The 13,133-nt window shown below is 34.6% G+C and overlaps 1 protein-coding gene across 2 annotated transcripts in view; it reads left to right on the top strand.

The window, feature by feature from the left end:
• GRIK2 (glutamate ionotropic receptor kainate type subunit 2) overlaps positions 1 to 13,133 on the top strand; it is a 3,358,677-nt gene that overhangs the window by 2,080,785 nt on the left and 1,264,759 nt on the right. The gene's annotated exons all lie outside the window — the stretch shown is intronic.

The raw sequence follows: 13,133 nt of genomic DNA, 5'->3' as shown, positions 1-13,133 counted from the left end.
AAATAGTAATTATGACAACTTTACACAATAACCGCGGGACCTGCAACTACAAAACCCTGTCAATAGCCAGCCAACCAACAGCACTCATCCCTCCACAGAGCCTACACCTAACTCAACTAATGACCAATCTAACCTGCATTTTTTTTTTTTTTTACAAAAAGCGCAGAAAAGCAATGACAGCTCCAACCGGAGCAAATGAACGGGCAGCCCAAACTGAAATCCCGACCACTTGTGAACACACCAAAATGTTTAATCGCAGAGAGCTCCAAGGCAAAGGGCACCACCATACCAATACCCCAACCACAGCCCTCTGAGGCGAATGCACACTGCATACAAGCACCCTGCCTAACTTCACCCATATCAAAGGGGGATCATCTTAAAGCACCCCAAATTATGACATGTGCTTCACTTTTTTTTTTTTTTTTATGGAATGAGTCTAAAATGGGGCTATTCAAACCTATGTGCAATTTGGGAATTCCAAAAATTGCTGCAGTAATGGGGATGTCCACCATCAAAAACTTGATCTGGTCAGTATCAATTACACCTTGAATACTAAGTCATTTTCCATCAAATCAATTTTCCTGTAAGCAAAATTAACTAAACTCTTAGAAATTCATTCATAGTATTCATTGTCCTTTAATGCAGCTAATACCACTTCTGAGTTCTCAGTAGTATCCATTATCACAACCTCATTTCCTTTGTCTGGTTTTATTATTTTATTATTTTTTGTCCAACATTTCAACAATATTTCATTTTCCTTACATTATAACACTTACCGTAAGCACCAAACCCATAATTCTTCTTAAAACCAGTTTCACCTAACTTTTTAAAGAAAACCAGCTTAGGCTACACTGGAGAATTGAAAGAATAATGTTATTGAAGGACAGCATCTAAGGTGCACTCACTTTTGTAAAAGCCATTCTGTGATCTGATTGCCAAGCTTAGTTTCGTAAGAAACATTTTAAATTCTACTAAAGTGTCAACCAATTTAAATTACTACTTGGCACCCTCCTGCGCCACAGAAACATGAGCGACTGAAAGAGTGATGGCCATCCTGTCACTGCGCCTGCGCACCAGTCCCACTGACCCACTCAGAGCCCGTGAAAACCCCTCAGGCGCCACTGAGCAAACAACCTCAATGGAGCCCGGGACCAGAAATCCCAAATGCGAGCAAAGCCACCACCACCACTAATGAGATGTAACCCGGCAATGCACGTGCATCGCCGAATCAAAGTTTTTTTTTTTTTTTTTTTTAACACCCAGACTGCAGACATGCTGACCCCACTGACCCCAAGCCTGCGCAACCAACGCACCACAGATGTTCCAAACAGCGATCCCCCTCGCTGACAATAAGCAGCCACAGAACCATCAAGCGAGTGGGCAAAGAACGTCAACCACAAGCAGCCACATGGAAAGTCAAATGCAGCTCCAGTCATGCTATAAAGAGGAACAAAACCATAGCATAAGCAGAACCAAGACCAGGAACAAAACATTCAAGTATTTTTTTTTTAATTAGTTAGTGTTGCAACGCACATGCGCACCAGCAACTTCCACCAATTTGTAGCCTGTGAAATGGCCATCCTAATTACATCCAGGCCCCGACCTCCACAAAACCCAAGATCGACACAAATGCAAAAAATGGGTATCTCCTCAAAAATGCTGCCCCCATTACAAACTCACACATTGGCAGTCACCACCACAGAAATTAAGCTATAATTCTCAACCAAGACTCAAGCACCTGTCAATACAGTTTCTAACTATAGAAGCTTACGTCCCCCATGCTTAACGCCTTAAACTTTCTGCCATTGATCAAATTACCCGTCTATTCACAGAATACTCTCCCAGATTACACAATCAACTCTGTACCTACTCCTGAAGCCCAAAAGCCTAAGGCTTGAAATATAGCAAAGCCATACATCCACTACAACTACTTTATCCATTTTTTTAAACCGTTTCCTTTGCCATAGTTATATCTTATACAGCCACTACTCACCTATATCACCATATACAAACCACCTGTCACCAACCTGGATCCTGAGGCCCACCTGCCCCTTAGGATTACCCAAAGGTTGTCTCAGACGTACACTTGCCTTAGCAAGTTCATGCCAAAATGTGACCACTTAACCCAACTACATTAGACTAAACCTCTTAAGCCCCTCCGCATCATATCTCACTTCCTCCCAACAATCCTTTCCTCCACATAACCCTATCACCTCCCTAACCACCTTAATTCCAAATAATATGAACCTACCCCCCCCCCCCCCCCCATGAAGATGTCCCTGGACAATTTAGTGTGTGCCAAATTTCATTTTTTCTTAATCTTTGGTGATGTATTTTTAAGTTTTCTTTTCCTCACCCTTACCCTAACACATGTTGACTTTATTTTCCTAACATCCTTTACACTCCTTTAACAAACATCTGACTTATTGCTTTCAGGTTTCTTCTTCATTTTTTAACACTCACAGTATAGTTGCCTTCATCCTGCTGAAATATAACTTTTTTTAAATCAAAGTTATGTTTTATTACTTCATTCTCTTTCTCATCCCTTAGTTTCTTAATACTTTCAAACATTACACTACTTTCTTCATTTTCCTGGCTTAACATTATATTGCTTATTATTTTTATAATAAAACCAAAAATGGTTTTACATATCTCAAAATCCTTTTTGCACTTAATCATCACATCAACTTTTTTATCTGCAGTAATTACATCTTATTTTTGTATACTCATTTATCAGATGATTAAACCCCTTCCCCCAAAAACGAGTTTTTCAGCTCTTCCATATACCTTATTGTTCTTCTATTGCCATCTACATATACAACATTTGGCAATTGCTTTATCATATTTTTTTCATATTTTAAAATAAAATCCGCCTCTCACCCCCCATTCCAAATATCCCTCTTATCGTTAGCTTTTACATTATGAAAATCTGAATGACACATAAATGGAAAATGATTTTAAAATGATTTCACCAGTGTGAAATTGAACAAACACTTTTTTTAAATCAAGTCCCTTGCCCTGGAAATATAAATTAATTCAATGGGTAGCACTCCTTTTTTTCATAATTAAACATCTTGTCATTAAGTATTCAGTCTCATATATTGAGTCACAAAATGTCTCTTCCCCAAATGGATCAAAGATCTAATATCCTTTGGTGCAAAACCCAGTCGTAACACTAGGTTATCCCACACAAAATGTGTATTATTTCTTCTTTCTTATCCAAAGAACACATTTTTTCTTTTATAATAAAGTTTATAGTACCTTTTGTTCTTCCAAATGATTCAGTATATGATGTTCCAGATTGTGTCCCACCTATAACCTTATGTCTAACCAATTCATGACTTATTTCCTTTCCACCCAACTCACTGTTCATTCTGAAAATCTCATTCATCGTATGTGACCATGAAATCTCAGTCTCTTCTCCATGATTGTCTTTGTTAAATAAACAATGAGTTTTTCATCAAGCAAATTCTCCATAAGCAATTTCAGTTACAAGAACTTCTTCAAAATCATTGGAGTTAAAGTCAGCTAGACACTATTTATACTACTCACTCACTTTTCAACAGTCTTCTGTCCTACTGACAGAACCACACTGCTATCATCAACAAAACAGCTCTCTTCTCCCTAGATTACTCAACAGCTTTTCCTAGATACCCTCTCACCAGGAACAGAAGCAGGAAGTACAGCAGCAGAAATATTCACCCTCACAACAAAAATAGTATTATTTAAATACAATATACAATATATACATTCAATATACACATTTTCCAGCTTGTTTGCAGTTGTTTACAATTCTGTACAATTACTTCACAAATTTTCAAAATTTTTAAACTTTCAATTCTCCCACCACTCTTTTTTCACAAACAAAATCTTATTTTCTTCAAAATTACTGACAGTACCCTTTTCCCATTAAATGTTATTGCATTTACTCACTCGTTCCTTACAATCCACATTATACAAAACAATTTTTCATTTAATCTATCTATATCATTTATTCATATCTTTACAATATCCATATTCTATCATGTCCATATTTATACATTTAACATTTTTTCAATGTTTTTAAACATTCGTTGTCACATATTTCTTCTCACAACTGGTTTACTCTTTTACACTTCAGAAAAACATGTTCATTGGTCTCTAATTCCCCACAATATATGCAAATTTTATCTTTTATTGTTTTATATGCCCTATTTGCTTTTACTGGAAGCCTATTTATAGACAGGATTTACAAAAAAATCTGTAGATTACACGTACTGTTCATATATTTTCATTCCTGCCTTTACAGCTTTTACTTTTCTCCCTTAAATGCCCCCATTTTTCCAATATATTTTCGTACCATTCTTTCCTATTCTTTTCTATATTTCATAAATCAATCCTCCCCAGTAATATTTTCTCTTGAAGTAGTTTTATTTCCATACAAGTAATTCCTTTTCTTCTTTTTAAACATTTAAGATTTTCCCATATTGCTTTATATTTTTCCTTCCTAATCTTTATTAACAGTTTTCCTTTTTTCCTGTATTCTGTCAGTATTTTAAATCAGTTCAATGAGGTTTTATATATATATATATATATATATATATATATATATATATATATATATATATATAATTGGGTTTATTAAACCCAAACCCCATTCCTTTTTTTTTTTTTGTAACATAAACAATTCTTCTTTTAATAGGGTTCAACCTACATCCCCATATAAACATAAATAACACATTCAATAATTATTTTTCACATTCTAGTAGTATCATAAATGGACTTGTTAGATGTGCCATCTTGCCTAATATTGCTGAATTAATTAACTCACACCTTCTTCCTACATGTAAGTTTAAATGGTCTTCAGAATATACAAGTGTTCCTTATTTTAAGTATCATATCCTTCCATTATGTCACTCTGTTTTGCTCATTGCCAAACTTTATTCCCAAAATTTCTATTTTTTCTTTATTAAACTGAATACCTCTTATTTTTCCTGAAAACCCTCTTTTCCTCATTAATACTTAGCCCTAACACCTTAATCCTTTGTCAAATGTCTTAACAGTTATACTCATCAAGTCTTTTTTTTCTACAACTAATACTAGATCTTCCACGTAAAAAAAAAAAAAAATACTGGAATCTGCATTCTCTTTGGTGCACAATATTTAGCTTCTTCCAATGCTGAATTTATTTTGGTAACTACCACATTCATAATTAATGCAAATAAAATAGTACTTGCTGTACATCCTTGCTTAATAGCAATTTTTATTTCTATTCTCTCACTTACCCGACCATTAATTACTCGATTCACTTTATTTTTGTTATATAGTGATATCAAAATATTTATTTATTTTATTACTTATATTCTAATCTTTCAAAACTTCTCATAACGCTTCATGCTGAATCTTGTTAAATGCTTTACTTACATCCATCTCCTACTAATATTTTCAATCATGTTTCCCTATTTTCACATTATCTGCCAATTGTCTTATTATCATTAACAGTTCTTGACTTCCTTTTTCTTTTATTCCAAATATTGTTTCATTCAGGAACTTAGCCTTACTTACTATTCTTTTTTCTTCTATTTTCATAAAAATCAACATTGTTTAATACTGGTGGTTTCCAGCTTTTTATGACTGTTCTTTCTCCCTTTTTCCATATAAATTTCACTGCAGCCCTACATTTTTTCATCATTTACTCCCTTTTTAAACCATTGAATCAACATCTCTAAAACATATTCTTTTGCCATTCTTGCACATCCTTATACATTTGATATTCAAGTGCATCTAAACCTGTAGCTGCTTCTACATTTACTGCTTCCAACGCATTTTAAATTCTACCATTGTAATATTTTCTTCCAGTCTCTTATTCTCTTATTCAGTTATTTTTCTAAGTTCCATCTATTTTTTCTTATATTGTCACATATGGAAAATATGTCATTTTACTGTCTGTATTTTTCTTTTTTGTGTATTCACTATACATCCTTCATCATTTCTTAACTCTCTTACTATTCATAGTTTTTATTTAACCATTTTACTTACGTATGGTGTTACTTTTTCTTTTCTTCCTTGTAAAAATGCCTTTGTTTGAATAACATTTTTTTTATTTTCTACTAGTTCATTTTGTAACATTTTCTCTTTTTCTATAATTCTTCTTTATTGTCTATTAGGGTTTTTAAATACCTGGTTACTGATTTCCTAATATTTGTTTCTATCTTATATTCTATTTGTTCTTTACCTTCGCAACACTTATCATCTATATTTTTCTTTTAGACTAATACACCAATTTGTCCAATCTTTATAAAAGCCTCTCATGTTTATATGATTTAACCATAGTTGATGCATTCTTTTCTTTTCATAGTCATTTAACTTTAATTTATTAATTCTTTTTATCCCGCTCCCTATTTTTATATAGCCTATTTTTTATTGAATCTCTGTCCAGAGTGCTACATGGTCTGAAATACCCTGTAATTTTAATGCTTTGATGTAATATCCTTAAACTCTCTGATACTATAAAATAATTAGTTTCAGTTCTAAGATTGCTCATTTTCTATTTCCAGTGTTTGGTTTTCCATAAGTATATTTTATCACTTTTGCTCATATCTGAAATTACTTTTACATCTGCCCTTTCTTTTTTCCTATGTCCTAAATCACAAGTGAAGTTTTCCACTAGCATCACTCGCATATTTATACTAACATAATCAATTTTTTCCTAAACATAATCTCTATTTGCTTTTGTAAAGTATATGCATAGAGTGTAATCACCCTGTATATTTGGTTCTTTTATCTTATATCTAATATTACTGTTCTCCTAATACTACTAATGTATAATCCAGAATTTGTATACATTCTTTACATAAAAGTGCTATGCCTGAGCTTTTTTCTGCTCATAAGTTCTATATAACCTTACCTTACCATAACCCATTAACTTGTGTTATTTCTTCTTCTGTTGTTGTTATTCTTATCTCTGTTAATACTATAATATCCATTTCTAACATTCTGCACCATTGCAACATTCCGAGCCTTCGTTGACCATTTTTATACTATTCACATTAATGGCTAGGATTCTCACTTTGCAGAAAAGTTCTGTTGCTTTTATCCTTTTCCTTTTTTGTTTTATCCTATATCTATATTTCTAAATTTGCACTTTCTTTCTTTTACTGTTTTCCCCAATATAATTGCTCTTACTTTTAACTCTTATCAATTTATCTTCCCCTTCATCACTTGAATTACTTACTTCTTCCTCTACCTCTTCTTATTTTTCTTTTTCCCCTAATACATTCTTTTATTTCCATTCTTATATCTTCCTCTTTCATTTTTTTTCTTTCTTGTTTCTTCTGTAAAACATTCTCCCTATCTTTGTCTGACTGTGTTTCTTGTGTATAATTCTATTTAAAATTACAGCCCATCCATGAATGTCTTATTTTTTTCACACTTCATACATTGTTGCTCATATTACTTGTTTTGTGACCAACTTTACTATGAATAAAACATTTCTTTTTTATCACAATTATTAATTAAATGATCATTTTTACCACACAAAAACATGTCTTTGGTTGTCCCCAGTATCCAAACAATCCTTTATTTCCCTCCACATTAATTATACTTGGCAAAAGCATTAATTTGTCATTTTGCATTTTCAGTATAAAATCGTATTCCCATCCCCCAGTCCATAATCCTCTTTTGTCATACATCCTTGTAATGTCCCTTACATCTCTATACATAGTTTTTAAATAGTCTTTTAAATCATCTATTTCAACTTCGGTTCAAAATTGTATAAATAACTTTTTTTTTTTGCTTTTCTGTTAAATGCCTGCTCAACATATAAGTTCCAAGGATTTTCATTCTTTCTTCATATTGTTCTAAGAAATTTTGCATGTATGGTGCCTCCTTGAAAAAAATGTCACAAAATGTATCTTTGTTAATACAAATAAATGGTCCTACATCTCTGGGTTCAATATCCAGTGGTAAAATTATGCTGTCCCATATTTCATACCTGTCCAGTTCCTTTTCCATTTTGCTACTTATCCTCACCCACTGTTTCTTCTTCTGTTTTCTTCTCTTCTCTTCTTTCACTTTCTCTTGCCATTTCTTTGTGCAATTTATTTTCTTCCTTATTTCTTGAACTTCTTTTTCTTGCATTCTGACCATTATTTCTCCCCATGACACTGCCTTCTTGCTTTCCAGGTCACTCTGTTCAATTAGTTCCTTCAAATAAACATCCTAAAACCCCCACAACTGAAGGATTGAAAACAAATTTTGTTGAACCAAATCTTCTGAATCAATATCTACGCTGACGCCTTCATTTTGCCTTTTAACTAGCCCTCCTTCTCCTTCTTTCCTCCCTTGTGCATTTTCTCCACTCTGCTCAATTTCTGCCTCATTATTTACACTATCTGACCTCTTTGCAGTCCAGTCAAAAGCATCCCTCATCTTCTTGAAAAACATGACCTTTCTTCTCTATTCTTGATTTTCTGCTTCCTCTTTCTCTGGGCTGCTTTCACACCTGTACTAGAAGTCAGGAAGCGCAACAGTGAATGGAGTCCCCGTACTTGAGGAGTAGGGAATGTTCCCTGATGCCCTGGCCAAATGCCCCCTACTACAAATACAATATTGGATCTCCCCTCTAAAGAGACTCTAGGCTAGTGTGACTAATGCAGTCAACAAAGGCTAAAGAAATAAATAAAATAAAAAATCTGTTATTATCAAAACTGACTTTAAACTGATGTTCCATCTCATCATTTATTAACATAGCACAACTTTGCAAAAAACTTTAAGTTCCCTTTCTAGGACTTGCCATGGAATATATGTCAGGCACATTTAAGCTTATGTGATGCTATCATTCTATTTGGTTAAATATTTTCATCACCTTAGCTTTCCTTTAGCATGAGTTTTGCAACTTTCAGTTTATTACTTCCAGACTTATGAACCCATTTTGATAATGCTGCATGTCCCTGCTTTAGACAATTGTAACCTTTGCTGCCTGATATCCTTTTCTTCATCATCTTCATGTATTCTGTTAGCATAGGAAGTTCCGCATATTTAATTTAATCTTTGCTACAGAATATAGGCTTTGTTGAGCTTTTCATAGACTTGATTTATTTTCTTTTTTATGGGCATATACTGTGATTCATCCACTCGGTTAAATTCTTTATTTAAGGTTTTATGTGAGGAAAGTGTAATTTTATTTGACCCCAAAAGATGCTTTCCTAATACTAGATGCCTCCATTTTATTAGTGATGTTTCCTTGAGGAATGTTTATCTGTCCCATATATGAAACCGCGAGTGTGCTTACTCACTTCAATTGGAAAAGTTCATAAAATGCATATTATGTTTTTGAAATTAAGAAAATTAATCCACTAAGACTAATTTCTCAATACAGAATTATACATTTATAAAATAGTGATGGATGTCTTAGGTTGTTCCAGAAAATAACACCCAGAGCAAGTGTCCTAAAAGAAATCTGTGGAAGCAATCAGATGTCCTAGAATTATATACATGTGCAGCTAAAATGGGTTGAATATTTACTCCAGCGCAGAACTTGTCCCCCACATATTTGGCTTGAATTTTCCTTTATTCCTAATGGCAAAACTGGAAAAGTCTATAGTGTCTGTCATTGTACCAATGATGCTATACATAAAGCTACAGTCAGAGTTTCTTCTGAGTAGAATGCAAATTGAATTCCTTTGCTATTCAGTCTGAAAGCAACCGCAGTAAAGAGTTCTGGATAGCTATGTAATGCATGCTTTCAACTACCTTGTTTTGCTACAGAAACTCATTTCAGAAATGTCATGATAATAATTTTTTTTAAGATTAAGATGTTAATAAGTATTTTTGCACCATTGTTTTGCTGGTGAGTCTTATTTAATAAGCAATGTGAAACATATAGAAATATGAAATATGGCTTAATATGATATCATTAACAAAGCAAAATGTTTTAGAAGGGATGCAAAGACTACGCAGCAACATTGCATTGCTAATCTATACAGATAAATAGAAATCAGAATGACAGTCAATCTCAGAAGTAATTTCCTTTGCATTAACTTTGAAATTACTTTCTTGATTGCAAAAGGTACATGCAGTTCTCATCAGTATACCATTTTTTTCTGTAAACACCAGGCATCTCATTCTGCTATCCACTTAGTAAACCAAGTAAACCTTTTAAAATGTCTCACAACATATGCATTTGTGCACCAACAAATCTGCAAAGAAAAACATAAGGACTATGAAACATTGGTGCCTTTACTTCTGAATTAATTAGCATAATAACTGTAACAAATTACTGGGCATGGTCCTTGCTTACCAATGGCATAGAAAGGACAATTCTGCAAGGCAAAACTATTGAATAATTCACATTAAAGTGTAGAATTTTTAATGTTTTCATGTTAAGATTGTTAAAATAAATTAAACACTGAAAGTAATGGATTATTAAAGTTGTAATTTTTATTTCCAAGACAAATTACAGACTAATTTTGAAGACAGAATCTGTAATTGCACAGTGCATTGATTATTTAAGGCAGGTAGACAGTTTGTACTGTTTTATAGTGTTCTGGCTCTTCATACAAAATGAAACATTTCACTGTGCTTTTAGACCTGAATCAACTTGTCTCATTTTCATTTAACCATCTGATGATTATGAACAAGACATAGCAAACTACTAGATGTGCAAAATCACCTGGTATCTCATTGTACAGCATCTCCGAATATGAGTGTTGTGGAATGTATTAGTAACATGTTTATTTGACATATATAGCAGTTAAGCTCAGGTTTCCTGATACAGCTAGATTTGTTTACATACTTTTGTATCCTTGCAGCTGACCACCATCACTGGCTATGAGTGTCTCTCCTCATTCAGTGTGTCTAGCAGACATGCATTTGCCTCCTGCTGGCTTAGTCTGACCACATCATGAACCAAAGATGACAACAAGTGCACTGGTGCAGATTTACATGGCTACTGGAAAGTGTGTCCTAACACCCTATCACTGTGTGGTAACGTTGTGAACTCTGCAGTTATTGCCAATGGGAGATACATGCAGGCTTTCTCACATTTAAAACCTTCAGACCAAGTAGTATAGTGTACAGCTTGTGGTATGAAGCTTGATGGCCTCTTAATGTTGCTACTGTAGTGAGCCTGGGCATCCTCCTTCTCCACAGGACTGGTGTGTCCCTGTTGATAGCTCAATCCCATCTTCCCTTACCCAGTTCCTACAGTGACAATGCCACTCAGTGGATGCACTAAGGCTAGTCTTACATGGACTTAGATCTTGTTTAACTAACCACTCTTAACTAACTCAGATACAGGATGAAGTGTAGTCTTCCTTTTTTTCCTCAGGAATATGTGATGCATCAGTGTACCAAAGACAAGTCGAATGTACCCCTTCTGACAGTCCATTCTGCCATCCATCTACCCATTTATACAGCCATTCATTGATCCAGCCATCTAACAGTTTATTTTCTTTAGTTACTTTGATCCTTTTCAGCATGTGATTTAGCCACATCCTGTACTAGTAAGCAACAAAGCACAGTACACGACTTACCCCATGGGATATGGCAGTTTCTTGTAGAGCACACAAAAATCACATATTGCCATTCACTTGCACATCTCAGGATACTTTAACATCACAGTGAATGAACCAATATTCCTTCAGAATCTGGGAAAAAGTAAAGACCTCAGTAGAAACACTCATGAAAAAAGATCGTGGCAAAGAGACAGAGAGTGCAAAATCATCTAAACAATGATGAAAATTACTGCCACAGCAAAAAGAAGGAGCTGAACATCTACTTGAATGAAATAATGGTTACAGAGTGATTATTCCCAAAAGCATACTACAGTTAACACATCCATCCATCCATAACCCCTTTTCCCATTTTGCACATGGGGTTGGGGTGTAACTTCAGCTGTGACAGTCACCTGGAGCCAAGGTTTACACCACCATGTGGATAGCCCTGCCGCAGTAATTCTTCTACCCCACACACTCACATACACACACATATGACCAATTTAGAGTGTCCAAACCACCTACTGCATATCTTTGGAATGTGGGAACAACCAGGAGCACCAGGAGAAAACCCACGCAAACACAGGGAGGACATGAAGACTCCTCACAGAAGGCACCCCAGCCAAGAATTGAACCAGGGAACCTCTTGCTGTAATGTGACAACATTATCCCCTGTGCCATGTCCATATTCAACACAAACATGCCAACATGGACTAACCCACACAAACACACAAATGCAAACCCCCTCCCCAGATGCACACATGTGCACACTCATGCAAGCACACACCCGCACACACACATATGTCTTAAATACACATTAAAATAATATTACCATCTTTTCATATTTTAATAGCCACTTCATTGAATTCTACCAATTTTTCTTATAAATATGATCAGTTATTTCTTATTTAGAAAACAGTAATAGAGATATTACAGTTGTGTTTCTCAGCATTGTTGCAGCATAAAATGGGGGAATTTATTGACTGGATTAGCATGAAACCTGGCCTTTTGCATTATGGGAATCTTTACTACACAGATGCATGTAAGATTAGGAGTACTCTTTCTTGTAATTGTGGTTCAGAATAAATTTGTTTGGATTGTGTAACATAATGTACTGGCCAGTCGATGTAACATTCTTCTTTGACAAGCACATAACACGGCATGAAAGTACTAGTAGCTAATGACATTGGAATCCTTCTATAACATCACTTTCATTGACTTCTTCACTGTTATTGATAAGCAAAAAATGCAGTATATTGTCCAAGATCCATTACCATTCATGGCATACTTTGGAATCTGTCCACATGCTTTGCAGGAGGGCATGTCTTCTTGTCACTGGCTACTTCATTTGCAGTATATACATTTTTTTCCAGAGTATGTGCTCAGAATTAGAACTGCAAAGGTCTCTGTTGCAGTTTCCTTAGTGATACTGATAAAAATATATTGCTTTCAAAACAATAACATTTCACCAGCTAGAGTGAAATATATCATCTCCTTCATTTATTCTCTGTTTTACACACACAAGACATTGGGCAGAAATGAATTTATCATCCATGGTATTGCAACAGTTGTCACTACAGACTTTGATCTCAGTGAACATTACAGCAGTGTTTCTGCCCTGTTTTGCTGACAAATTATAAGTGCCTGCCCTAGCAGCTA

This window comes from Protopterus annectens, chromosome 1.part0, assembly GCF_019279795.1.
Source record: "Protopterus annectens isolate FY-2018-M chromosome 1.part0, PAN1.0, whole genome shotgun sequence".
Taxonomy (NCBI): domain Eukaryota; kingdom Metazoa; phylum Chordata; order Ceratodontiformes; family Protopteridae; genus Protopterus; species Protopterus annectens.
This window is presented reverse-complemented; position numbering and strand designations above follow the sequence as displayed.